The 27610-nt window shown below is 50.3% G+C and overlaps 2 long non-coding RNA genes and 1 pseudogene across 3 annotated transcripts; 2 read left to right on the forward strand and 1 right to left on the reverse strand.

The window, feature by feature from the left end:
* Positions 1-9574: 9574 nt before the first annotated feature.
* On the reverse strand, positions 9575-11671 carry LOC134735923 (uncharacterized). 2 transcript variants are annotated; one of them, XR_010119529.1, is made up of 3 exons: positions 11506-11671; positions 10586-11056; positions 9575-9804 (listed from the first exon to the last, which is right to left on the reverse strand). It is a non-coding gene; the product is annotated as an uncharacterized lncRNA (long non-coding RNA). The 2 variants fall into 2 exon arrangements; XR_010119528.1 differs by having other exon boundaries at positions 9575-9912; positions 11506-11670.
* Positions 11672-11762: 91 nt separating this feature from the next.
* Positions 11763-20690, forward strand: LOC129474457 (uncharacterized). The gene is made up of 3 exons (XR_008654541.2): positions 11763-11918; positions 16134-16263; positions 20486-20690. It is a non-coding gene; the product is annotated as an uncharacterized lncRNA (long non-coding RNA).
* Positions 16453-16518, forward strand: LOC129474935 (uncharacterized; annotated as a pseudogene).
* Positions 20691-27610: the final 6920 nt, after the last annotated feature.

Genomic DNA, 27610 nt, shown 5'->3' on the forward strand with positions numbered 1-27610 from the left:
TCCACCAGACTCAGGAGCCCAGCTGGCTTCACCCAGTGGATCCTGCACAGGGGCTACAGGTGGAGCTGCCTGCCAGTCCCGCACCATGCGCTCGCACTCCTCAGCCCTTGGGTGGTCGATGGGACTGGGTGCCATGGAGCAGGGGGTGGCGCTCGTCAGGGAGGCTCGTGCCACACAGGAGCCCATGGAGGGGGTGGGAGGCTCAGGCATGGCGGGCTGCAGGTCCCGAGCCCTGCCCCGCGGGAAGGCAGCTAAGGCCCAGTGAGAAATAGAGCGCAGCGCTGGTGGGCTGGCACAGCTGGGGGACCCAGTACACCCTCCGCAGCTGCTGGCCCGGGTGCTAAGCCCCTCATTGCCCAGGGCCGGCAGGGCCGGCTGGCTGCTCCGAGTGCAGGGCCCGCCAAGCCCACGCCCACCCAGAACTCCAGCTGGCCCACAAGCGCCACGTGCAGCCCCGGTTCCCACTCACGCCCCTCCCTCCACACCTCCCTGCAAGCTGAGGGAGTGGGTTCCGGCCTTGGCCAGCCCAGAAAGGGGCTCCCACAGTGCAGCGGTGGGCTGAAGGGCTCCTCAAGTGCCGCCAAAGTGGGAGCCCAGGCAGAGGAGGCGCCGAGAGCGAGCGAGGGCTGTGAGGACTGCCAGCACGCTGTCACCTCTCACTAGCTCTGGAGGTCAGGAGTCTGCCATCAGTTTCACTGGGTTAAGTCAAGGTGTCAACAGGGCTGGCTCCTGCTGGACACCCTGAGGGCAGGATTCTTTGCATTTTCAGTGTCTGTATTTCCTTCCTTCTTTCCTTCCTTCCTTTCTTCCTTTCTTCTTTTTCTTTCTTTCCTTCTCCCTTCCCTTCCCTTCTCTTCCTTTCCTTTCTTTCTTTCTCCCTTCCCTTCCCTTCTCTTCCTTTCCTTTCTATCTTTCCTTCCTCCCTTCCTCCCTTCCTCTTTCTTTCTCCCTTCTCTTTCTCTTCCCTTTCATTCCCCTTCCCTCCTTCCCTTCCCTTCCTTTCCCTTCCCTTCCCTTTCCTTCCCTCTCCTCCCCTCCCCTCCTCTCCTCTCCTCTTTCTTTCCTTCTTTCTTCTCTCCCTCTCTTTCTCTCTTTCTCCCTCCCTTTCCCTCTCCTTCCCTCCCTCACTCCCTCCCTCCTTCCCTTCCTTCCCCTTCCCCTTGCCCTTCCACTTCCCCCTTCCCTTCCCTTCCCTTCCCCTTTCTTCCTTCCTTCCTTCCTTCCTTCCTTCCTTCCTTCCTTCCTTTTTTTTCCCTCTCTGTCTTTGTCTCTTTCTTTTTTTTAGAGACGGAGTCTCACTCTGTCACCCAGGCTGGAGTGCAGTGGTGCAATCTTGGCTCACTGCAGCCTCTGCCTCCTGGGTTCAGGTGATTCTCCTGCCTCAGCTTCCCAAGTAGCTGGGACTGCAGATGCGAACCACCAGGTCCAGCTAATTTTTTTTGGATTATTAGTAGAGGCAGGGTTTCACCATGTTGGCCAGACTGGTCTTGAACTCCTGACCTCAAGTGATCTACCCGCCTTGGCCTCCCAAAGTGCTGGTCCAGCCTGTATTTTCTTTTAAGCTCCTCATATTCCTGGGCTCGTGGCTCCTTCCTCCATCCTCAAGCACATGATTCCAGTCTCTGCCCTGTCACTACAGCTCCTCTGACTCAGACCCTCCTGTCCCACTCTTATAAAGACCCCTGTGATTACACTGGGCCCACCCAGGTCATCCAGAATCATCTTTCGATCCCAAGATCCTTCATTTAAGTACATCAGCAAAGCCCCTTTGCAATGGACATACACACAGGTCCCAGGGGTTTGAATGTGGACATATATGGGGGGGGCCCTTGTTCAGCCCCCTATGGAGGGTGGTTGTTGATTTTCAGTAGGATGGTCAGGGAAGACCCTGCTGAGAAGCCACCATTTGAGCCAAGACCGGAGGAGCTGAGGCTGTGGGCCAGGATGACGTAGAGGGTGGAGCCTTCCAGGCAAAAGAACAGTGAGTACAAAGCCTGCAACAGGTGTGCTGGCATGTTCCAGGAGAACCGGGGAGGGAGCCACAGCTGGGGCGGAGTGAGGAGAGGAGCAGCGGGAGGTGAGGTCAGAGAAGCCTTGGGGACAGACTCTGTGGGCCTCATGGTTATCATGAAGCTCGGGGTTTTACTCTGAGTATGTGGAAGCCATGGAGGGTTCTGAGCAGAGGAAGCACGGGACCTGACCTGCGTTTCACAGGCTTCCTCTGGCTGCTGTGTGGAAAATGGGGAAAGCAAGAGTGGAAGAAGGGAGGCCTGTCGGGAAGCTTTTGCACAATGGCCCGGGTGAGAAAGACTCATGGCTTGGTCCAGATGCTGGGATGTGTCCCCTACATCCCCTTTCAGAAGCAGGCATGCATGCCCCACTGCCCAGGGGGTTGCCTGCTGAGAGCTCACAGCTGAGACCCTCCCCAGAAAATGCCCCTGGCCGACAGGAGCTGCTTTGCCCAGTCACCCTTCCTGAGGTCCGTCCATCTCTAAGGACTGGTAGTAAACACAGGGGTCTAAAGGTGCAGCTGCAGCCCCTTGACTCGATTCATCGCGGTTCTGAAGGGCTGTTTTTGCTGCAGACTTCCTCGAAGGATGGATTGCAAAGTCATGCGTAGAGCGTGCAGGGCTCGGGTGACTATCTGTATGTCTCTCTATATTTTAGGATCCCTGTCTACATTAGCAATTTGTTTAAAAATATATTTCAAAATTCCTGTGCCCACGTGAGGTCTAGTGGTTTATCCATGAAGGTATAGAATAACGGATAGAGAAGGGGTACTTATGTGGTTTATTGTCCAACAGATCGTGTGGAAGTTTTTCATCATGTCCAGGCACCACCGCTTCCTGGTCAGGCCCATGTTATATATGAGAACAATGGAACAAGTCAAAGGCAAAGCAACACGTCCCCCTGTAAAAACTGTCAGTGTAACCGTCCACTTCCGTATCTGCCCAGTCACTTAACAAATATTGACAGACCACCTTTAAACACAGGCTGCTGTGCTGGTGTCTGGGACACAGCGGTAAGAGCCGTCTGATCTCATTACGCTCTCAGGAAGTTCCAGTCTGTGAGGATGGACAGCATGCAGGTCAACACATAAACATCATTCAGACTGAAAAATACAAGAAAGGACACAGACTGGGATATGGGATAGAGTCATGGGGGTGGAGCTACTGTCTCATTTTGGGTGGTCTGGGAGGGCCTCTCTGAGGAGGTGACATGTGGGCTGAGTCCTGAAGGGTAAGAAGGGGCTGCAGTGGGTGATTTGAGGGAACAGTGTGCTAGGTGGGAGGAACAGCAAGTGCAAAGGCCAGAGATCAGGCAGATCAGAGATGAGGCCAGGGTATCTAAGAAGTCAGGAGAGTGCTAAGAGATGGGGATGCAGAGACGCTGTCAGGTGAAATAGAAAGAGAAGGGAGCCAGGTGTGGTGGCTGACACCTGTAATCCCAGCACTTTGGGAGGCAGAGGTGGGCAGGTTGCTTGAGCCCAGGAGTTTGAGATCAGCCTGGACAATGTGGCCAGACCTCATGTCTAAAAAAAAAAAAAACCAGATGTGGCACATGCCTGTGATCCCAGCTACTGAGGAGGCAGGAGGATCACTTGAGCCTGGAAGGTTGAGGCTGCAATGAGTCAAGATCATGCCCCTGTAATCCAGCCTAGGTGGGTGACAGAATAAGAACCTGTGTCAAAAAAAAAAAAAAGAAAAAAGAAAATAAAGGAAAGGGAAGAGAATTGTCGCATTTTATTCCAACGACAGTGTTTTGTTTCATTTAAACAATTTTCTCTCCCCTTTGAGTCCAGCCTGACACTCAGGAGATGGGGAGAGCCTTCCTCTCATTCTGCCTCACGAGGAGTTCAAACCTGCTCCCTTAAATCTCCATCAGCTCCCGCAAGCCCTTGGGCTCTGCTGGCTCTAACGCTGCTCCCTGTTTACCAGAGGCTTTTACAGGCACATTAAATGTGTCACTCAGACCCTGAACTAGATCGAGCCACAGAAAGCTTTGATTCATGGAGCTGCTGGTCCCCATTACCACAAGATATGCATTCTTTCTCTTTGTTAAGGAATTAAGGTGCCATATTGAAACTTTAATCTGTAAATGCAGGTAAATAAAACATGATTACAGAAATCATTTTCAATAAAAATTCATCTTGAGCTTAAGTTTCTGCCTTACCGAATTCATCTTTTGGGAGTGTGTGGTTGTCCCTGCTGCAGATAATTGTGACCCTGAATAGCTGGACCTGTCTGTGTTCACTGTGAACCAACGGTTTCCTTCAAGGGCCCCAAAGACCCTAAGTGTGAATCGCCCCAGTGGGTGGGGTCTCTTGCCCTGTGAGTCCTCCCACCAGGGGCCCCGTCCTTCCACCCATCTTTCCTCCGGCCTGTTTCCCTTGAGGTCTGAGCTGGGGTGCCCAGTGAGGGGTCATCCTTGCTGTGAGATAAAACCAAGTGGTGACTCCCCATCCCCATGCAGGGCCCTAGAGGGTGTGTGCGGCTTCAACCATCTGATCAAGGGTGGGTTCGACTCCCTGCTCAGAGCAGCAGCTCGTGGTTCATTCAGCCCCAGCGGCGTCTCAATGCGGGTAATGTAAGGGGCACAGAGAACCAAGGATTGGGTCTGATGGGATTAAACCCCCAAATGGTGTCCCTATGTCTTCTCTTTCCTGACACCAGACACCAAGAAGAAACAGCCCCAAGCACACCCATCAGTGAATTCCGAAGGGTGAGCTGGGGGCCAGGCGGCCTCTGAAGGCTCCACGTGGGTTTTGAGCTTTTGCTTTTTGCAGCAGCAAATCTGCTCTGGGCTGGGAATTGGTGTTTGCTAAACACACAGGTGGTCTGGAGAGATGTTTTCCTTCTTTAGCAAAGTAACACATGCTCCTTACAGAGTGTTAGACATGCAAAGAGACAGGCATGTTTTTTAAGGATAAGTTAAACATTCAACAGATTCACGAGGCTTGAGTGAAAGGTGTCCCCGCAGGTCAGCCCCTCAGCCTCCCAGTTTCTTCTTGGAGAAGCCAGTGCAGGGCCCCGCCGTGGGGGCCGGTGGGTAGGAGGCTATCTCAAGACACCAGGAGGCGATTAGAGGGTCTCAGTCCATTTTGATACCTGTGCTCGGGAGTCACTGGCTGGGACTGGACTCCTGGCAGCACCCGGTGAGAAAGGGACAAACCAGGCTGTGACTCTGGCCGTTTTCTCCTCTGCGATTATGATTCCTTTGCTGCACCTCCTCTTCCTGGCCCATCCACAGAGCACAGACCTGTCCTTGATGGCTGACATTTCCCTGCTCCCTGAGGCCAGGTGTGCCCCCTGGGGATGCTCAGAGAGTGTCCCTGGATTGATTTCAGGGCCCTCACTTCTTGGAGGAGATGTCATTCCCTGCAGAGCTGCATTCACCTGCTCTGAGCACTCCTCGTCCTGCCCAAGGACGTGCTCTCTGGTTTGGCTGGAGAGAATGACCCCACCATGCCAACTCTGGGATTCAGGCAAATCAGAGCTGCTGGGCCCAGGCTGCGTTGTCCAGCTGGCCCTGGTGTTTGTATTGAAACACAGCTGTGTGCCCACTGGTTGGTGCAGAGATGCTGTCTCTATCCCTGTGGAGACCCCATGCTGGCACCCCAAGATACAGCAGCACAAGGGGCACAATTGCTGGCCCAGCAGAAACTTGGGGACACTACACACGAGCTACGGTCAGGTTGTGGGGGGAGCCACTCGCTCATTTCCGCCACCTTTGTTCCTGTTTTTTCTCTGCTGGTTCCTGTGGGGGCTGGGTACATTCAGAGGTAGGGACAGGCTAAAGGTCTTTGGCTTTTTGGTTCTGTTGATGGGTGAGTTCCAAATACTAGCTTTCTCTTGTTGGATATTTCATTTATTTATTTGTTAAAAATATTTATTTAGAACACACCATTCATGTGCCACACACTGTTCTAGCCACTGGGGATAGGGTGATAAATGAGATAAACAAAAATACTTGCCCACGTTAAGCTCCTATTCTAGGGAAGACAAAAAAGAAAGAAAATACACGTGTACTTAGGACATTAGAAGTTTCCAGGTACTGTAAAGCAAAATAAAGCAGGCTGGACTCAGTGACTCACGTCTGTAATCCCTAACCTTTGGGAGGTCGAGGTGGGCAGACTGCTTGAGCTCAGGAGCTTGAGACCAGCCTGGGCAAGGCAAAATCCTGTGTCTACAAAAAAAAAAAAAAAAGTTAGCTGGGTGTGATGGCATGCGCCTGTGGTCTCAGCCACTGGGGAGGCTGAGGTGGGAGGATTGCTTGAGCCTGGGAGGCAGAGGTTGGAGTAAGCCAAGATCATGCCATTTCACTCTGGCCTGGGTGACAGAGTCAGACCCTGTCTCAAGGAAAAAAAAAAAAAAAAAAAGAAAAACAAGAAAGCAGAGATGGGAGCAAGCGGGGAGGGGCTGGGGATGGGAGCCTCCCTGAGCCCCCACAGTTCTTCCTGCCCCTCTCCTGTCTCACTGGGCACGGGCCACCTGGGGCTTGTGGTTGTTTTGCGCCAACCTAATATCTTGTTCTTGCCAACAGTCGGAGGCCAACTGAGGCTTCTCTGTCCTCCACAGGGAACAGCATTGGCCTAAACCTGCAGGCACCATTGCAAAGGGGAGTCAGCTCAGGTAAACCCGCTGGTGAAGCATGATTCCAGCGTGGGGACACAGAGGCTGACATATCTTGCTGTAGGTGATTTAATATTGGGCCTCAATATCTCACTCCCCCTGTAAGAGTATGACACATCCACATCCTTACCAGGGCCCGAGGGAGGGTGGATAGACTTATCCATCCCATAGGTATTGCTCGTGGCTGGGTGACTTGCTTATGCCAATGAGATATTCGTAGACACGGCACAGGCAGAAGCCTGGAATGTGTTGGCACTGCCAGGCCTGCCCTCTAATGCTCTTGATTTTTCCCACGAGACCAGTGTGCCCCAGGGAACTTGGGCTCCGGCTGCAGGATGAGAGGCGTGTGGAGCACGCAGGGTTCCAACCCTCAGCCTGGAGTCAAGCCCAGACTAGATCAGCCTAAGCCCAGCCAAGCCACGGGTGCAGGAGTGAAAAGCAAATGCTAACTGTCGATGACATTGACTTTCAAAGGGGCGTGTCATGTTATGTGGCTCATCCCAGCAACAATGAAGATATTTCTCTATCAGTCAGTTGGTAAATGATTATTGACAATGTGCTAGGAAGGTGGAGTGATTGGAGTAGATTTGGTCCCTATTCTCATGGAGCTTACTTTCTAGAGGGGAAGACAGATGATGGGTGAATGAATATAAATTATTCTATTAGGTTGGTGCAGCCATAATTCCGGTTTTTGCCATTAAAGATAATGGCAATCAAAAGCAGGGAGGAGCCGGCGCTGCAGTTCATTAAAACTAATGGCAAAAACTGTGATGACTTCTGCACCAAACTAATAGAATAATTACGAGTGTGCACAACGTTGCAGTGGGAAAGTTCCAAGTGCCAGGATAGCATTTAGCTTCCTGGAGTCAGGAGACGGGGGTTTTCAACCTAAGCAAGGTTAAGTCTAAGCGATGGGGGTGGGCAGGGGGCGATATTTCAGTGGAGACTCCAAGGATGAATGGAAATTAGAAAAGTGAACCCAGCTGGTGAGGGGGGAAGTGTTTCGGGCACAGAGAAGAGCATGTGCAAAGGCCTAGGGGGGGAGGACATCGTGTGTTCATCGACCTGAGGGGCGGCCAGCAGGCTGGAGCTGAGCGGGTTGAGAGGAGGATGGGGAGCTGGGGAAAGGCACTCCACACAGAGGGCACAGCAGAGGCAAAGGCCCGGAGTCAGGCCTGAGCCTGTGTGGTTTGAGGAAGTAACAGAGGCCTGTCTGGGAGGAAAGCAACAGCAGAGGGGAGACCATAAGTACAGGGCAGAGGGCAGGGCCATGCTGGGCACTGTGGGCTGTGGATGGAAACTGGCATTTATGCTCGGGTGAGGGGAACGTGTTAGAAGATTTTAAGGAGGGCAGGAACATTTGGGGATAATGTGTATTCTAGGAATCTCAACCAACTAAATTCATGGTTTGAATGTTCACAAGACTTTTGCACAGGCAAAGGGAAAGATTGTTTCTAGAGCTGTGAGATAAGATCATAGTAAAAAAGAATTACTAAGTTTTAAAGTCATTTCAAATGGTGGATTTCCATCTTACAATTGAATATAAGTAGATTGCAAAGTTGATGGAAAGTAGCAAAGCTTCCAGACTTGCGTGAACAGAAAAGAAACATCAATTTGAAAGAAAACATTTATTTATTTATTTCCTCTACAGTTTTCCTGACTGCTACATTTCATAAGAAGGGATTGTTTATGAGGGTCAAGGAGCTGGAGGCCTGGGGAGGAGCTGGTGTTTTTGTTCAACTTTGAGGGTCCTGGAGCTGCAGCCCAGGGGAGGAGCCGGTGGTACCACTGATGCCTTAGGGTCACGGAGTTGAAGATCCCAGAGGAGCCAGTGCTGCTGTTGCAGCTTGAGTTTCGTGGAGCTGGAGACCCAGGGAGAAGATGGTGCTGCTGTTCTAATTTAAGGATCATGAAACAGAAGACCCAGAAAGGAGCTGGTGCTGCCGCTGCTCAAATCTGAGGGTTTTGGAGCTGGAGCCTGGGGATGGAGCCAGTGCTGCCTTTGAAGTCTGAGAGTCATTGAGCTGGAGGTCCAGGAAGGAGCTGGTGCTGCTGTTCTAGGGTGAGGGTGGTGGAGCTGCAGACCCAGGCAGGAGCAATGTTGTTGTAGTTCGAGGGTCCGGAAGCTGGCGACCCAGGGAGCAGAGGTCTTGTTCTAGTTTGAGGGTCATGGAGCTGCAGACCCAGGGAGGAGCAATGTTGTTATGTGAGGGACTGGAAGCTGCAGACCCAGGGAGGAGAGGTCGTATTTTAGTTTGAGGGTCGTGGAGCTGCAGACCCAAGGAGGTGCAATGTTTTTGTAGTTCGAGGGTCAGGAAGCTGGCGACCCAGGGAGGAGAGATCTTGATCTGGTTTGAGGGTCATGGAGCTGCAGACCCAGGGAGGAGCAATATTGTTGTAGTTCGAGTGTCAGGAAGCTGATGACACAGGGAGGAGAGGTCTTTTCTAGTGTGAGTGTCGTGGAGCTGCAGACCCGGGAGGAGGGATGTTGTGTAGTTTGATCGTCATGGAGTTGTAGTCCCTGGGAGGAGCAATGTGGTTCTAGGTTGAGCGTCGTGGAGCTGCAGAGCCAGGGAGGAGCTGTGTTGTTTTGAGTGTCGTGGAGCTGGAAACGCACGGAGGAGCCGGTGCTTCCTTTGAAGTCTGAGAGTCACTGAGCTGGAAATCCAGGGTGGAACTGGTGTTGCTGTTCTCGTCCAAGTGGAGTGAATCTGGTGACCCAAGGAAGAGCAGGGGGTGCTGTCATATCTGAGGGTTGTGGAGCTGGAGACCCAGAGAGGAGCTGGTGCTGCTGTTCTAGTTTAAGGGTAGAGGCGCTGGAGATCCTGGGAAGGGCCGGTGCTGCCGTTTAAATCTGTGGCTCCTGGAGCTAGAGCCCTAGGCAGGAGCTGGTGGTGCCGTTGTTCAAATCTGAGGTCATAGGGCTTGAGGTACAAGGAGGAGCCGCTGCTGCTGTTGAAGTCTGAGGGTCGTGTAGCTGGAGAGCGGGGAGGAGGTAGTCTTGGTGTGTAGTGTGAGGGTGGTGGAGCTGTAGACCTGGGGAGGAGCCGGTGCTCCTCTGTAGTTTGAGGGTCGTGGAACTGGAGACTTGGGCAGGAGCCGGTGCTACCGCCATTTAAGTCAGAGGGTCGTGGATCTGGAACTTTGGGGAACAGCCCATGCTGCTGTTTAACTGTGGGGAGGATCCGCTGTGTCAATTGAAGTTTGAGGGTTTGGGAGCTGGAGACTAAGGGAGGAGCTGGTGATGCCATGCTATTTAGAGGGTCGTGGATCTGGAGACCTGGGGAGAGGCCAGTACTGCTGTTGTAGTTTGAGGGTCTTGGAACGGGTGATGGGGGAGGAGCCAGTGTTGCTGCTGTTCATGTCTGAGGGTTGTAGAGCTGGAGACCCAGGGAGTAGCCCATACTACGGCTTTTTAAGTCTGAGGGTCATGGAGCCTGAGCTCTGGGGAGGGGCCAGTGCTGCTGTTCAAATGGCTCCTCCCCGGGTCTCCAGCTCCATGACCTTCAAACTAGGACAGCAGCAGCAGCTCCTCCCGGGGTCTTCCAGCTCCACGACCCTCGCACTAGAACAGCAGCACTGACTCCTCCCTGGGTCTCCAGCTCTACAACCCTCAGACTTGAGGAGCTGGAGACTCGGGGAGGAGCCAGTGATGCTTTTCTACTTTGCGGGTTGTGGAGCTGGAGACCCAAGGAGGAGCCGGTGCTGCTGTTCATGTCTGAGGATTGTGGAGCTGGAGACCCAGAGAGGAGCTGGTGCTACTGATCTGGTTTGAGGGCTGTGGAGCTGGAGATCGCAGGAAGAGCCGGTGCTGCCGTTTAAATCTGTGGGTCTTGGAGCTGGAGCCCTGGGGGGAACCCGGTCCTGCCATTCATGTCTTAGGGTCGTGGAGGTGGAAACACAGGGAGGCGGCGGTGCTGCTGGTCTAGTTTAAGGATCATGAAGCCGGAGACCTGGACAGGAGCCGGTGCTACCGCTGTTCAAATCTCAGGGTCATGGAGCTGGAGCCTTGGGGAGGTGCCGGTGCTGCCTCTCAAGACTGAGAGTTGTTGAGCTGGAGATTCAAGGAGGAGCCGGTGTTGCTGTTGTTGTTGGAGGATTGTGGAGCTGGAGGCCGAAGAGGAGCTGGTGTTGCAGTTCAAGTTTGATGGTCGTGTAGCTGGAGACCTAGGGAGGAGCCGGTGCTGCTGTTGTAGTTTGAAGGTTGTAGAGCTGGAGCCTTGGTGGGGAGCCGGTGCTGCCTCCCAAGTCTGAGAGTCATTGAGCTGGAGATCCACAGGCGAGCTGGTGCTGCCGTTGTAGTTTGAGGATTGTGGAGCTGGAGACCCGGGGCGGAGTTGGTGCTGGAGTTGGAGTTTGAGGGTCAGGGAGCTGGAGAGCTGGGGAGGAGCCAGTACTGCTGTTTAAGCCTGAGGGTCGTGGAGCTAAACATGGAGCCAAAGCTGGGGAAGTAGAGAGAGAGAGTTACAGGATGACTCCGGAAACGGTAGATGTAGCTGTACCCCAAGCAAGCTAAGCATGGGAACTTCTCAATGCTAGTGATGAGTGCATTCTTTTTCCTCTTACACAGTTTGGATTTGTTTTCTGTCTCACGAGACAGAAAGATCCTGATTAATACCCTCAGGAATTGAAAAGCTTAAAAAAACTAAAGGGTGTTGGTAATAATAGTAATGGGAATTAAACCATGATTATCCTGGCTGACAGAGACAAAATCATACACACACACTGTATATATCTTTCAATCAGTTAGTAAAATAAAAAATAAATGGAAAAATAGACCCAAGCAAAGCCATAAAAAGTTGTTTCATGGAGAAGCGAGGGAGGACAGAGATTAATCTGAGAGTTGCTGTTAATGGAGAAACTGAGAACTTACCATTTTTCCCGTGAGGCTTTGGTGTAGAATGATACTGTGTGAGTTCTGGCAGCTGAGTCACTTCACAGAGCCCGGTGATGCAGTAGGTGTCACAGAAGGACCCTGTCCCAGTTGGTCCTGCCTCTCTGCTACGATGAGTGCGGCCTCTGATCCCCAACAGCTGACTGTGTCTTGAGACCAGGCCCATGAACACAAGGGTTTCCATGGTGAAGGTTCCTGGATGGAACACCATGGATGTTCCTAATGTTCCTTCCTGATGTTCGTCTGCCATCTTGCTATTTAATGCAATGCTTTCTGAATATTGAATAGAAAGAAGTATTTGTACAATATGGGCAAGGTATAAAGAATATCCACACACTAGACACACAGACAGGGAGGGGCACCCACAGCAAACTCCCTTCGCCTGGGAGCAGGTGTGGTCCTTGAGTCCTATGTCGCCTGTTTCTTCCTCTGCCTTGGCCTACAGGCCCGATGTGATCTGACCTCCGCCTGCCTCTCCGACTCCGTCTCCCCTCCTGCTCCTGTTCTTTCTAACAATTATGTTACAGCCTCAGTGAATGTGACAAGGACCCTGAATCATGGTAGCTTTATTAAGAAAGTTTCATTCCTTTCACATGAAAGTCCAAGCCAGTCGGGTGATCCTTCTCTGTGCATTTTTCAGGGTCTTAGGCTACTTCCATCTTGCTGCTCTGACTTTCTTAGGGTGTAGCTTCCCCCACAGTGTCCATCCTATCTACTGCCAGCCAGCAGGGAGGGGAGAAGAGAACAAGAGGACACAAATCTTCCTTCCTCTAAAGGCAGTTGCTGTGCACTTGCCTCATGTGCATTGGCCACTGCCTGGTCACGTGGCCACTGCTTGCTGCAAGGGGTGCTGGGAAGTTTTCATCCCAGATTCCAGTGCCCACCTGGGTGACTCCTGAGGTTGAGGGGAGAGAGGACATGAAAGAGAGTCAGTGACTCTTCCCACCATCATGCATGTTGCTGCAGTCTAGGGAGACCCACTGCCTCAGCTTGCTCAGGACTGACAGAGGTCTTGGGGCACAGACCTCTCAGTTTTATAACAGGGGCAGTTCCAGGCAAATCATCCCAGCTTGGCTGAGACTCAGAAGTTTCCTGGGACATGGGATTTCTAGTGTTAAAACTGGGAAAGTTCTGGGCAAACCTGGACAAGTTGGTGCCTGCCGTGGGGCCTTTGCATCTACGGTTACCCCTGTCTGGGATTCCCTTTCTGCAGCTCTGTGCGGTGCTTAGTCCTCTTCTGTTGAGGAAAGGCTGATCTCTGGGTGTCCCTGGATGCCTGGTCTGCTGTACTCAGCACTACATGCTCTGTGAAAATCCCTCCATGCTCTTCATAGAATGAGATCTGTTCTTTCCACCCTTCCCTGCCCACTTCAGTTTCAAAGTCTCTGAGGATTATTAATTTTGATTCTCTTCAGCGCTGAAAGATACATCTCTTTCCCTAAATCTGTGGCTGGGTTCACGCATAGTCAGATAAATCTGATATTAACAATAACCTGAATGAAAAACATGTATTAAATCCCAAGATTATGATGTAGGTAGCAAGGATTCTGAAGAGATGTGTAAGCCTAATAAAGGCCAAAGGGTGTGGATTAAAAGGAAATGTGGGGTGGAGAAACATTTCATGAAATAGAACCCCACCTCTTGGGTGAGGTCATTGGTACAAGCTTTCTGGAGGGCAATTTGGCAACTGCCCAATGAAAGTGCATAACTTTTGGTCCCATATTTTATTTATAGGCATTTATCCCTAGGAAATGGTCAGAAATATATGCAAAGATTAATTTTTAAAGATCTTTATAAGAAGAAAGAAGTAGGAAGCATAAATGCTCACTGGTGGTCCCACACCCTGGCACCAGTGCTCCCCTCTCCTAGTGGGTGGGCATGTGCTACATTTTCCCAGGCTTCCTTGCAGTGAGTTGTGTCCATGTGACCAGGTTCTGGCCAATGGGAGGCAATAAAAGTATTGGGTGGTATTTTTGGAGACCCCCTTTTATAACTTCTCGATATGGTTTGGATGTTGGTCCTCTCCAAATCTCATGTTGAAATGTGATCCCTGATGTTGGAGGTGGGGCCTGGTGGGAGGTGTTTTGGTGATGTGGGCAGATCCTTCTCACAATAGCTTGGTGCCATCCCAATGGCAATGATGTTTCTTGCTCTGAGTTTATGGGAGATCTGGTTGTTTAAAGGGCCTGGCATATCCTCCTCCCTCTCTTGCTCTTTCTCTCGCCATGTGATGTACCTGTTTCCCTTTCACCTTCTGCCATGATTGAAAGCTTCCTGAGGCCTCCCCAGGAGCAGATGCTAGTGCCATGCTTGTACAGCCTGCAGAACTGTGAGCTAATTAAACCTCTCTTCTCTAAATAACCCAGCCTCAGGTATTCGTTTATAGCAACGCAGATGGACGGACACATATCTTTAGTGTCATTTCTTAGTTGTTCCGTCCTTTGACCTGCTTCCTGGAATAAGCATATGATGGTTGGAGCTATTCTTGTCACCTTGAACCTTGAGGATTAGGCTTCTACCCTGCGGATAGCAGAATGTCCTCTGTAAGGAAATGAAAGTCCCTAACGCCACCCTAAAGTGACAACCTCCAGTTTTGTTTTTCCTTTTTTCTTTTTTGAGGCCCAGGGTAGAGTGCAATGGCGTGATCTCAGCTCATTGCAACCTCCACCTCCCGGGTTCAAGTGATTCTCATGCCTCAGCTTCCCGAGTACCTGGGATTACAGGTGCGTGCCACCATGTTCAGCTAGTGGAGACAGGGTTTCACCATGCCGACCAGGCTAGTCTCGAACTCATGACCTCAAGTGATCCACTGGCCTCAGCCTCCCAAAGTGCTGGGATTACCGGTGTGAGCCCCTGTGCTGGGCCCAGTCTTGGTTTTTATGAGATAAACTTCTGTCTTGACTGAAGTTAAATCACTGATGGGTGATAAAACCATAACTGGATAAAAAGTAGAAAATTCATGTAATACTTATATCTACATACGCCCATACCAAAAATGATAGTGATCTGTTGTTATCTATATGTAAATATGGACACAAAAATATTGCTTAGTGTAAACAAAGGTCTTCTTTTTTTTTTTTTTTTTTTGAGACAGAGTCTCACTCCGTTGCCCAGGCTGGAGTGCAATGGTGAGATCTTGGCTCACTGCAACCTCTGCCTTCTGGGTTCAAACAATTCTCCTGCCTCAGCCTCCCAATTAGCTGAGATTACAGGCACATGCACCACACCCAGCTAATTTTCGTATTTTTAGTGGAGCTGGGGTTTCACCATGTTGTCCAAGCTGGTCTGAAACTCCTGACCTTCAGTGATCCGCCTGTCTTGGACTGCCACAGTGCTGGGATTACAGGCATGAACCACTGCACCTGGCCCATAAAGCTTTATTCTATTTTAATGAAGCAAAAGTGCGTAAGTGTGTAAGTGTGATAATATGTGTGTATGTCTAACAGGAGCACTACATAGAGAAATGCGAATGCTGCTCATCTTTGGTGTTGGAATCACTTGTGATTTAAAATCTTGTTTTCTTCTATTTTTCAAAACTTTCAAAATGAGTTATGACTTTGATTATTAGCAAAGAAATCTATAATAATTGAGAGGAAAGAAAACCCCACCTCTTGTTGAAACTGACTGGAGCTGGGAGAAATGAGAGATTCCTTTGCAGGTGTCACTTCTCTACCAGAAAAGTGGCCTTGCAGGACTGTCCCACAAGCCAGATGTGCCTCTTTCCCCCGGTCCCTGTACCTGGTGTGAGGTCGCACAGACAGTGAGCGTCCTTCACAGAGTCTGACCTGCCAAGGTCGGGGTGAAGTAGGGGTCTAGAGACATTCAGAACCTGGGGGAGCCGAACAGGTGTGACTGTACATTTGCAGGATGACCTCTCCCCTCAAAGAGCAAGAAATAACTCTAGTGCAATTTCTAAACATTTACAAGAGAGGATTTTTAAACTTTTCACTTCTTTATTCCAACTAGCACATTTGGAAGGATAAAATGCACAAAGAAGACCTGCTATTCACAGTCCGTTTCACTAAGCCAGTGTTATATTCAAAACAGCAGATAAAGCTCATGGCTTTGATAAAAGGGGCAGTCTTTTCATTGGAAACAATACTGCTCCTCGTTCTGGGGAGAATTTAAAGAAAATAATTTGGAAGGACATTTGGCTTGGCATGACACAATCAAATGATTTCAGATCACAAATGTAATCATTTGATGTTGCTTTAAAACCAAACATTTCAGAACAATCTGGCATCACATTCTCTTCTGAGTCTGTGAAAGTGAATTCTGGGTGAGTCTGAATTCCCACAGCAGGACTGAGGATAGAAAAGATTTGATGGTAGAAACCTGGTACTGTGTGGTTATCACGTGGGTTAAAGACGTAGGCTTGGTTCACCCACTGAACCTGCTTACGTATGAGGCTCACCTGAGAAGGTGATATGGACAAGCCCATCCGATGGGTCTGAAGGCTCTTCACCAGGAGTAGAGCAAGGAGGATGGCCCCAGTGTCCCCGTCTCTGAACACGTTTAGCGGGAGGGCTGTAGAGCCTGGACAGATCACCACTGGCTCCATGGGGAAATTTCAGCAGCACTCATTGCCTGTGTCTGTTCTGTGCCAGGCACTGCGCTCAGGGCGGGGATTTGGGATTCACCAGGGCACGAGGCAATGTGCCTCTGTCCTCACGGAGCCTAAGTGCTGGTGGAGACGGACAGTGCAGATGCCAACCGCAAATGACGAGGCACTTGCAGGTAGGGGTCAGCGCCAAGAAAGAAATGAAGGGTGTGTGTCGCTGAGACTCTGGTGGGGGCAACTTAAATAGGGCCATGGGGGAGGGCCTCTCTGAGGAGGTGACATTTGAGCTGAGGCCTCACCAATCAGAAGGAAAAAGCATAAAGGGTCTGGGATAAACTCAACCTGCAGACTTTTAAAATAATATAAGGTGTTACAGCTCTTTCAGAATTTGTCTAGCATGTTTTCCGGTTTTCACTCCCAGGTGGGCTTGGGAAGAGGCATCTGTGCCCAGCTCCTGGCCTGTTCTTTGCACTTGCGGGGGAGGGGCCCCCTTCTCCCACAGCTGTCCCCCCGGGGCCTGCTCCCAGGTGGGGTCTGGTTTTCACCAGAAAGCCCTCCATGCAAAAAAACAAAAAAACAAAAAAACCACACAATTGAATTTGAATTAGTTGCCAACATTTACATTTAATTCTAAAAATCTGTGTTTTCAACTTCATTGGGAAGTCAGACTATCTGGCCAGGCCGGGCTGGGATCTGGTGGATTTCGGTATTTTGGTTTCTGGTTCGGGAGAGTATTTGGGGTTTGCGCCTGCAGCATCTGTCCCAGTGTGGAGTGGGGGTGGGGGCCCAGGCTCAGGTGGGAGAACTGCAGTGGCTGAGGGCCTCGACTGTCTCCAGACGGCCGGATGGACCCTGCCACCTCCTGCTTGGGGTGGGCTGGTGTTCTTTGCTGCCTCTCCTCCCAGCATACAGCCTCTTTTTTTATTTTATTTTATTTTTATACTTTGGGTTTTAGGGTCCATGTGCACAATGTGCAGGTTTGTTACATATGTATCCATGTGCCATGTTGGTTTGCTGCACCCAATAACTCATCATTTAGCATTAGGTATATCTCCTAATGCTGTCCCTCCCCCCTCCCCCCACCCCACAACAGTCCCCGGAGTGTGATGTTCCCCTTCCTGTGTCCATGAGTTCTCATTGTTCAATTCCCACCTATGAGTGAGAACATGCGGTGTTTGGTTTTTTGTCCTTGCGATAGTTTACTGAGAATGATGTTTTCCAGTTTCATCCATGTCCCTACAAAGGACATGAACTCATCATCTTGAACTCCACTGAGACCACCCCCATGTGAGGCTGGGAAGGGAAACCTGCCTTTGTAAGTAAAAGCAGTTGAAACCGGGCTGGAATGTGTCAGTCAGAAACTAAAAGGCCCTGTCACAAGCATGGCCAGGAAGATTGTCACCATTGTGGCACGCAAATGACAGAGATGTGTGGGACAATGTCTACCAAGAGATGAGCCAGGTGAGGGCAGGTCGTCGTGAAGGAGGGAGGAGGGGTCCTCCCCACAGCAGCAGTGCCATCCCTCAGAGAAACGGCCCCTGGGGAGGGACGCGTTCCAAGGAGGCCCCGTGCTGTGCAGAGTGGGTGGCTCGAGGCCTGAATGCCGGGCACTAGGAGCGGTCAGTGTCCCCGTGGGAGCAGGGGTGCTCTCAGCCAGGTGATTGGGGTCCTTGGATGGTCGGCCCCTGTGTGTGTGCGAGGGGGTGGCCCTCTGCTCTGTCCCTTCTGAAGGCAGCCATAAGGGCTGGGATCTGGTGGATTTTGGTATTTCGGTTTCTGGTTAGGGAGGGTATTTGGGGTTTGCCCCTCCAGCATCTGTCCCAGTGTGCAGTGGGAAGCAGCCATAAGGGAAGGAGGCCAAAGCACTCAGCATCAGATGAGCCTGGGTGCAGGTCCCACTTCCTGCCAGGCCAGTGCCTCTGAGCCTCAGTTTCCTCATCTGTATAGCAGGGTTAATCTCAAACATGTATACTGCCTGCCTGCCATGTGCCAGGCCCTTCTTACACATCTTTGATTGCTTGAGGGCAGGGACTTTATTATCCTCCTTTAGAATTGAGAAAGAAGAGGCACAGAAAGGTTAAACTACTTACCGGTGGTCACACAGCTGCTATTGCAGAGTAAAGTCTCCAGACTCAAATGGAGCACTGAGCCCCGCCCTGGGCGCCAACAGGTGCTTCAGGAATGTCCGGTGCCATTTATCACCCTCATCACCTGCTGGGAGCACTCGTCCCATCATGCAAACCCCGTGAGCATGAAGTGAGGGGACACGTGCAGGATCGAGTGTACTGGCGGGTGACGGAAGCGAAGTAATAACCTCAGGATGATATTCACAACCCATATTAGTGCTACCAACAGCCGCATCTGCCTGCTTCTCTGGGCCAGGATTGTCTGCAAACTCCCAGGAGCTGGTCTTGAGTGGGTCAGAAGAAAGGTCTGAGGTTATGGGAAGGAGCAGCTTGCCCAGCTCATGGCCTGTTTTGTACATTGGGAGTCCCTGTCCCCCACAGCTGTCCCCCAAGGCCTGCTCCCAGGAGGGCTTGGGAGACCCCAGAGCTGCGTGGCTTTAGGCCAGGGTTCTGCTGGGTGCTGTGTGTCTGTGGGAGTGACGCCCCCCACCTCAACCCTCTCGCCCCGCCAGCTGCTGGACACACGGCAGCTACAGGGCATGAACTCTGAGACCAGAACCTCTGCAGGTCCTGGGATGCAGAAGTTGCAGCGAGCCAAGATTGCACCATTGCACTCCAGCCTGGGTGACAAAGCGAGACTCTGTCTCAAAAAAAAGAGACATTTATATGAGACAGTCTGTAGAGGTTTGAAATGCAACATGATCCATCGTGTGGAGATTTTTATAGAGAATTAATTGTTTCAGTTCAGTGTGAAGGGACTTAAACTCCTCTCTTCACTAGAATTTTCCAAACTGTTAAGGGGGCATATGTAATCGTTACCTGCATCACATGTAATCAGGGGCTCATATGAAGAAGTGAAACGTTCCTTTCTTACGTGATTGTTTTTGGTGAATTGAGCAGTTTTGTATTCATCATTCAAAATGCACAGGCCAGAGGAATTCCCAATACTTCCGGCTGCCCACCCTCCCACCGCGACTAACAAAAGCCGGCAAGCAATGGCTGTTGATAAGGACACAACGGTCATCGTCATATTTCAAGGGTGTGTGTGTGTGTGTGTGTGTGTGTGTGTGTGTGTGTGTTTTGAGACGAAGTCTCACTCTGTTGCCCAGGCTGGAGTGCAGTGGCACGATCTCAGCTCACTGCAACCTCAGCCTCCCAGGTGCAAGCAATAATCGTGCCTCAGTCTCCGCGAGTAGCTGGGATTACAGGCGCCCGCCACCACACCCAGCTAATTTTTGTAATTTTAGTAGCGACGGGATTTCATTATGTTGGCCAGGCTGGTCTTCAACTCGTGGCCTCAAGTGATCTGCCCACCTCGGCCTCTCAAAGTGCTGGGATTGCAGGTGTAAGCCACCACATCTAGCCAACATTTCACGGTTGTTTGTTTGTCTTTAAGACAGGCTCTCTCTCTGTTACCCAGGCTGAATGCAGTGATGTGATCAAGGCTCACTGCAGCCTCAACCTCCCGGGCTCAAGTGATCCTCTTGCCTCGCTCTCCTGAGTAGCTGTGAATACAGGCGCATGCCACCACACCTGGCTAATTTTTGTATTTTTTGTAGAGATAGGGCCTTGCCATGTTGCCCGGGCTTGTCTCAAACTCCTGGGCTCGAGCGATCCACCCACCTTGGCCCCCCAAAGTGTTGGAATTACAGACATTTCAGTGTTTTTAAAAAATCAAAAAAGCATGACTGGATACAGTCAGGATTTCAGTAGAAGTAGAAAATACAGGAATGTCAGTGAGCAAATAAATGCAGAGAGAACAGGGGATGAGAAGAGGAATGTGGGAAGATGGGAAGCACTGGGTGGAGATGAGGATGGGGATGGGCTGGGGATGAGGTCTGGAGTGCAGGCTACAGTCAGGAAACCAAAAGCTGCCCAAAGCCTTAAGATTGCCCAAGCCAGAAGCACATGAGGCAGTTTTCAAGAGAATAAGGAGCAAGAGATCATTAAATTCACTTACCAGGAGAGACAAGAGATGGTGGGAGTAATTTAATGAGAGAAGCATTGACACTACAAAAAAATCTAAATTCATTCTTTGCCTGACTGTTCACAAGGGAAGAGGGGGAAGCTGTTGCCTTCAGAAACCATAATACATTTTTCTTACTGAGACAAAATTTACAGAGAGGAAGAGATGGGAAAAAGAAGCAACCGAGGTGATGGGAAATGGAGCTGATTTATTCTTGGTGTTAGAGTGGCAGTTTCTCTAACACAGATAAACTTTAAAAACCAGCTCAGACTCGTCCCTTGAGCCCTCGCTGGTTGCTCTCCACAGGTCCCAGCCCATTCAGAGTTTTCAAGGAAGCAGCTCCCCCCACCAGGCTACTGTCACCTTCCTGGGACCTGTGAGCTCCTCATCACCCAAGCTGGCAGAATACCTCCAACTCATGGCTCCGTGAAACCTGAGTGCCTGCCTCCGCTGACCGATTCCCTGGGTGGATTTTCTTCTGGTGGTCAGAAAAATATATCAGTCTTTTCCAGATGTCTGGCATTACATTCTGTCATTTGGAACAATGTGGGAGTTGGCACCAAATCCCACGCAGTCGAAAATCCACATATAACTTTTGACTCTGCAAAAACTTAACAACTGATAGCCTACTGTTGACCAGAAGCCTTACTGATAACATAAACAGTTTTCGTATGTTAAATGTATCATATACTGTATTCCTACAATAAAGTTGGCTAGAGCAAAGAAAATGTTATTAAGAAAATCGTACGGAAGGGAGTATACATTTACTCTTCACTAAGTGGAAATGGGTCATCATAAAGGTCTTCATCCTTCTTCACATTGAGTAGGCTGAGGAGTAGGAGGAGGAAGAGGAGGGGTTGGTCTTACTGTCTCGGGGTGGCAGAGGCAGAAGAAAATCTGCATATACGTGGTCTCTGGCAGTTCTAACCTGTGTTGTTCAAGGGTCCATTGTATTTGTTACCCAGTGGGGTGAAATCAAGACAAATTAAACACAGGTAAGTCCCATTTCAAGAAGTCCAATACATAAAAATCTGCCCATAGAATACTCAAACAACTGAAAGAGACCCAAGGCTATTTTGGATCCAATTTCCCCAACACTGAAGAGGAGAATGTGGCCTTCTGAGAGGCATTCAGTTGGACTCTGTGTAGTGGGATTGCTGTTCCTTTATCTAGGGTCTGGGCACAGGTGCGTGTACCTGATGAGGATTAATTGAAATGTACTCTTATGATCTGGACACGTTTCTTTTCTTCCTCTTCCTCCTCTTCTTCTCCTCCCTCTTCCTCCTCCTCCTCCTCCTCTTCCTCCTCCTCCTCCTTCTTCCTTTTTTTTTTTTTTTTTTAATAGAGATGAGATCTCACTATGTTGCCCAGGCTAGTCTCAAACTCCTGACCTCAAGTAATCGACCCACCTTGGTCCCCCAAAGTGCTGGGATTACAGGTGTGAACCACCGCTCCTGGCCTGGGCACTTTTCTTATGTATGCTATCATTCAATATTTTTTACTCCCGGTGGAATTTTGATTGACAAAGAGCAAGGCATTTTTTGTTTTGTTTTGTTTTTGAGATGGAGTCTCGCTCTGTTGCCCAGGCTGGAGTGCAATGGCACGATCTCGGCTCGCTGCAACCAACCTCGTCTCACTTGTCCTCCCAAAGTTCTGGCATTGCAGGCATGAGACACCATGCCCGGCCTGAGCAAGGCATTCTTAAAAGGTGAGCCACCCCCCTGCGAGGGTGTTTGAGCCACTCCCTCAGGAACCACTCATTCCTGGTTCTTTCCCATGGGATTTACTCCAGCCTCTGCTGCTTCCCCGGCTTCCCACTCCTGGCTCCCCTCCTACCCTCCTGCTTTGTCACGTCCCCTCCAGATCCCCCAAGGACCCTGGCTGGGCTGACCCTCCCATCCCAGAGTTCCCTGTGGCCCCCACTGTCTTGGCTCAGGGAAGCCTCTTTCCCAGACAGGCCCATCCTGGCCACCACCCCACCCTCCATCCCCCAGATGGCACATGTACAAGTCCATCACAGACCCCATCAGAGCCCAGATTTCTTTGGTGAAGATGTGACTTGGCACAAATGAACCCACTCTCTTGAAATTTCATTTCTGGGCTGCATAACCCAGAGGCAGGGCACAGCTAGCATCTAGACCCCCTGTAATGGTTTAGAGAAGGAAAAGAAATCTTGGACTGGTGTGGTGGCTCACACCTGTAATCCTAGCACTTAGGGAGGCTGAGGCAAGTGGATCACATGAGGTCAGGAGTTCAAGACCAGCCTGGCCAATATGGCAAAACCCTGTCTCTACTAAGGATACAAAAATTAGCTGGAAGTAGTGGCATGTGCCTGTAGTCCAAGCTACACAGGAGGCTGAGACGGGAGAATTGCTTGAACCCAGGAGGCGGAGGTTGCAGTGAGCCGAGATCATGCCATTGCGCTCCAGCCTGGGTGACAGAGAGAGGCTCTGTGGAAAAAAAAAAAAAAAAAGAAAGAAAGAAAGAAATCTTAGAGCCCAGGAAGAGAACAAGAACATACCAGGCAGACAGTGACTATCGATCTTCCCCAGTCAGCTTTCCATCCTGTGGCCTCCACAGTCTTTCTCCATCCAGCTCCACGCACGGTCACTCTACTGCATAAAAACCCTCCAGCTCCTGAAATGGAAAAATGCACTTCCAAAGCGGCGTGCTCCCATCACTAACTCCCCCAAAAACTCACCGTCCACACCCTGTGCATATTCAATGTTGGTTCTTATCTTTAATTTCCTCTCTCTATTTTATATTGGCTTATTTTGTTTTTGTTTTGTTTTGTTTTTTGTTTTTTCCTATTTTTTAAGAACTCAGTACTTTTACAATCACCCTTTTGAAACTCTGGAGCAATACAAGCATTTAAGACTATAAATTTTCTTCTGAGTACGGCGCTAGCCGAGTCCCTCAGATGCTGATGTAAACTATTCTTGTTGTTTTCTAGAAACCATCATTCTAGTTTTGGTTTCTGCTTTGATCTGGGAGTTATCTGGGAGAGAATTCCTTCCCCAATAAAAGGCACTGTTCTCTGGGTCCCATTCAATGCGTTTTGACAAATGTGTCTACTCAAGTAAACATCATCCCAATCAAGACACAGAGCATTCCTAGCAGGGCTATCTTTTATTTTATTTATTTATGTATTTATTGAGACAGAGTCTCACTCTGTCACTCAGGCTGGAGTGCAGTGGCATGCGATCTCAGCTTACTACCTTTGTTTCCCGGGCTCAAATGAGAGCTCCCACCTCAGCCTCCCGAGTAGCTGGGACCACAGGTGCGCGCCCCCACATCTGGCCGATTTTTTGTATTTTTGGTAGAGATGGGGTTTCTCCATGTTGGCCAGGCTCGTCTGGAAGTCCTGAGCTCAAGTGATCCACCTTTCTCGGCCTCCCAAAGTGCTGGGATTACAGGCATGAGCCACCACATCTGGCCAGGGCTATCTCTTTATCATTTATTTTAATGTCATTTGTAATGATCAGAGTGTGGCCTATAATATTTATTTTTAAAATTTTGTAAAGGTTTCTTTTGTATTCAAAGAAACAAAAGAAGGGAATAATTTATTAAAAATTCTTAAGCATCAAATATCCTCACCCTTTGTACATTTCCAGCTCTGTTTCTGTATCCCTTCCATGAATTTCCTCTTCCCTGCACTCCTAACCTGGTCTATCCATCCTTAAACTATAGCTCTAATCATGCCCCAAACACTCCCCCTCTTTCAATAGATTGTGAGTAGCTGAAGGGTCCGAGGCCACATGGTTTCCATCTCTGTGTCCCTGCAGCTAGGCCAGTGCTCGATGTGGCAGAGGTGCTCCACCAACATTCACTGACGACAGGTGAATTAAATACACCTGTGAACTGGGGGGACCCAGGCAGGAGGGCAGGTGGTTCAGAGAACCCTTCCTCTAGCTGCAGCCTCATCTCTACCTTGGCTCCATTCACAGCAAGATATTTCAGATTCTTCTTCAGAGAGCCTGAATAATTAAGGGAAAACATTCTAACATTCACCTATTGGTTTTTCTGCCAAGCCCCAGTGGCTTGAAATAAGTAAATCATTTAAACCATCCCATCCTTGTGTCTCGGGGAAGGTGGTAATAGACAGGGAATCGATAGATTCAATCAAGGGAGTGAGAGGCATGCGGATAAAGGTCCCTGGCCAGGGCCTCTCTGCGGCCCTCCGGGCTGGAGACGCCTTGGAAATCCAATCAGGGCTGTTCGCAAGGGACATCACCGCTGACCGTCACTGCATTCTTACCCCTGAGCTGGCTGAGGGTCCCTGCCTAGAGACATGGACACGTGGGCTCAGGAAATAAAGACTCAAAGCCTCCACTTACCCCACACCTCAGCCTCCGAGGGATGCGGGATCGCCTGCTGGGAGGGAGGGGCAAGGGCCACACTGGGGGTGGCACATGGGTGGGATCCGATCCTGCCTGGCTGAATGTCCCCCATGCTTTATCTTTTTCCCAGGCCACCTGGACTTTAAGAGCACTCACCTGACGCCCTCATGCCCCAGCTTTCCAGCCCGGCAGCATCCTTGACTGTGGCTGCCAGGCTTTGTGCCATCTGGCCCCTGCCTGCTCTCCTCTTTCACCTACTCTGCCTTCCTGTTTCACTGGCTTCTCTCTGCTACTTTTTGTTTCGTTTTGTTTTGAGACACAGTCTCATTCTGTTGCCCAAGCTGGAGTGCAGTGGCTCAATCTCGGCTCAGTGCAACCTCTGTCTCCTAGGTTCAAGCAATTCTTGTGCCTCAGCCTCCCGAGTAGCTGGGATTACAGGTGTGTGCCACCACACCAGGCTAATTTTTGTATTTTTAGTAGAGACTAAAAATAGGGTTTCGCCATGTGGGCCAGGCTGGTCTCGAACTCCTGGCCTCAAGTGATCCTCCTGCCTCAGCCTCCCAAAGTGCTGAGATTATAGGCGTGAGCCACCACGCCCGGCCTTCTGCTACTTCTTTGAACCAGAGCCCCGCGCTCCTGTCAAGCCTGTGTGATGCTAGCCCCTCTGCCTGGAAGGCCCTTCTCCCAGCCCCGCAACAGCCCTCCTAGCTCAGGAACTCCCAGAGGATAAACATGAGATGATTTGACAGAGCAAACAGGGCTAGCACTAAGATCGCTGAATCCTGTAGTGGTTCTTCTCCAATTCTTCAATCACCTCAAAGAAAACACCTTGATTTGGTGCTGATGCGCCATTAGCTCCTTTCCAGACCTTGCATTTCATCCTTTTGAACAAAGAAAGGACAGGCCCCGGGCTTCCTGCAGAATGAAGCACCTCTGTTCAGGTTTATTGCTTTTAGTTCTACCGTCATCATCCTTTTGCAAGCAAAAGATGCTGGTTTTCTGTGTACTCTGGTGATAGAGTTTTCCTTTTGAATTCAAGTTTCTTAGTAAAAACAAAAAGGGGGTTGCTAAGCAACATACACTGATGTTAGGGTTGGCAGAAATGGCCAAAGGACCGGGGCATGGGTGAAATCACACTCCTGGGTTGCTCCAAGGTGTTCAGTAAACTGTGTCTCCAGCAGCCGCTTGGGGATGTGGAACTTGGAGAGGTGAAAAGCAGAAGCAGCAGCCCACGATGTGCTTGGATGGAGGGACCCTTGCAGAAGCGAGAAGGGCAGCTGTGAGATGCAGAGTGGAGAATTTGACCTCAGCAGAGGCCAGAAAACAGAGCTGGGAGGAGCAGGAAAAATGTCAGCTCCGTGAATGGCAGAAATCGTGACGATGATGATTTTGGACATCCCATGCGCTCAGGATTTAAACACTGGGATTACAATAAGATTCTGTGGTCCTTTCAAGCCGGAATTGTTGGTCACATGAACAAATTTACAGGGAAAATAACAGCCACCGGTAACTCAGGCAAGTCAGGTTCCCCCAGGCTATGGATAAACAGTCATGCCTGAGTCAGCCTCTTTCTTGAACATTTTTTTTCCAGTTACCTGAGCCAATAAATCCACCTTCGCCTTAGACCATTGGGGTTTAATGTTTCATCACTTAGCAGATGAAAGAATCTTAACTTACAGAAACCACAGAACATAGGTATAATTAATCCTCCATTTTACAGCAGAGGAAACTGAGGCCCCACCTCCTTCTATCTTTATCCTCGGATTTTTGAGACTGTTGCCTTCCGCTTCATCCCAGACATCTGTCCCCTGTTTTCTCCCATCCAAAGAGAAGAGAAAAAGAGACAATGTTCACACCCCACTGGCCATGTTTTGGTCACAAGGAGGCCTGGGAAATGTAGTCTTTATTCCAGGCAGCCGGGCTCCCTGCTACCAGGAGGAATGCTGAGGTCATCCAGCAGTCTCTGCCACAGCTGGGTAACCCCAGCCCTGTCTCTGTCCCCCAAGGGGCAGCTTGAGTGCAGGACAGAGGACCCTCAAGCCCACACCAACCTGACAGGGCACCTTCATCACATGGCCCGGCCAGGTCATCCTCACAGGAGGACAGCACTGGGGTCTGGGCAGGACCAAGGCTCTAGACAGGCCAGAGGGGAAAGGTATGAGCAGTGATGGGTGCAATATCCAAAAAGGCCCCACCCCTTTCCTGGGTGCCCAGGGAACCCCAGGGTCTCCCTCAGTGCTGCTGGCTCCTTCCCGCACCAGGCACCTGAGACAGAGGCTGCGGTGAGAAGACCCCCTGGTCACTCAATCTTGCATTGGATGGGAAACTCCTCCCTTTGAATGAAATGCTAATTATAGCCTCCATGTGTGCAGTCTGTTACCTGCTAAAAATATGCTGTCTTATTCTTGTCTGCACAGGTGCAGCTGAGTTGGGGGAAATCATGCTGTTTTTAGCACTGGTGTAAGCAGACAACTGAATCCTAGACTTTGGGGACGATGTCTGCCTGGGAACTTGTTTCCAAGAGTGTGACAGAAGTGAAGGGCCAGTCAGAGGAGGTGCCACAACCCCAGGGGCACAGCAGAGCAGTGCCAATTGTAGGAGGAAGCATCTTCCAACAGTGGTATCAGCTTCACAGTGGAGGCAGCCTCAGCTTCCAGGGCTGAGAGACATTTGTCATCTTGGCAGGAGGGAGGCTGTTAAAACAGGCACTGGGGGGAGCACAATGGGGCCCCCAATCCACCCAAGAAAGCCCAAAAACAGGGATGTCGGAATGAGATGGGGAGGAGAGGGTCCCGAAGACAGAGGAAGCAGGTATGGGAAAGGATTGAGAGATGACATTCCTTCATTCATCCATTCATTCATTCTACACATATTTATTGAATCCTACCACATACCAGGCACTCTGCTAGGTGCTGGGTTGAAAGGGACAGATAAGGTCGCTGCCCTCATCTTTATTACAATAATATTTCCATGCATATTGAGCCAGGAACTGCCCAAGACACTAGAGACACACATTGAACAAAAACCCTTTCCTGGAGCTAAAATTCTAATGGGGGAAGGGGGGTCTGATGTCCCCTCTCCCAAGAACAAA

Source organism: Symphalangus syndactylus, chromosome 24 (assembly GCF_028878055.3).
Source record: "Symphalangus syndactylus isolate Jambi chromosome 24, NHGRI_mSymSyn1-v2.1_pri, whole genome shotgun sequence".
NCBI classification, from domain to species: domain Eukaryota; kingdom Metazoa; phylum Chordata; class Mammalia; order Primates; family Hylobatidae; genus Symphalangus; species Symphalangus syndactylus.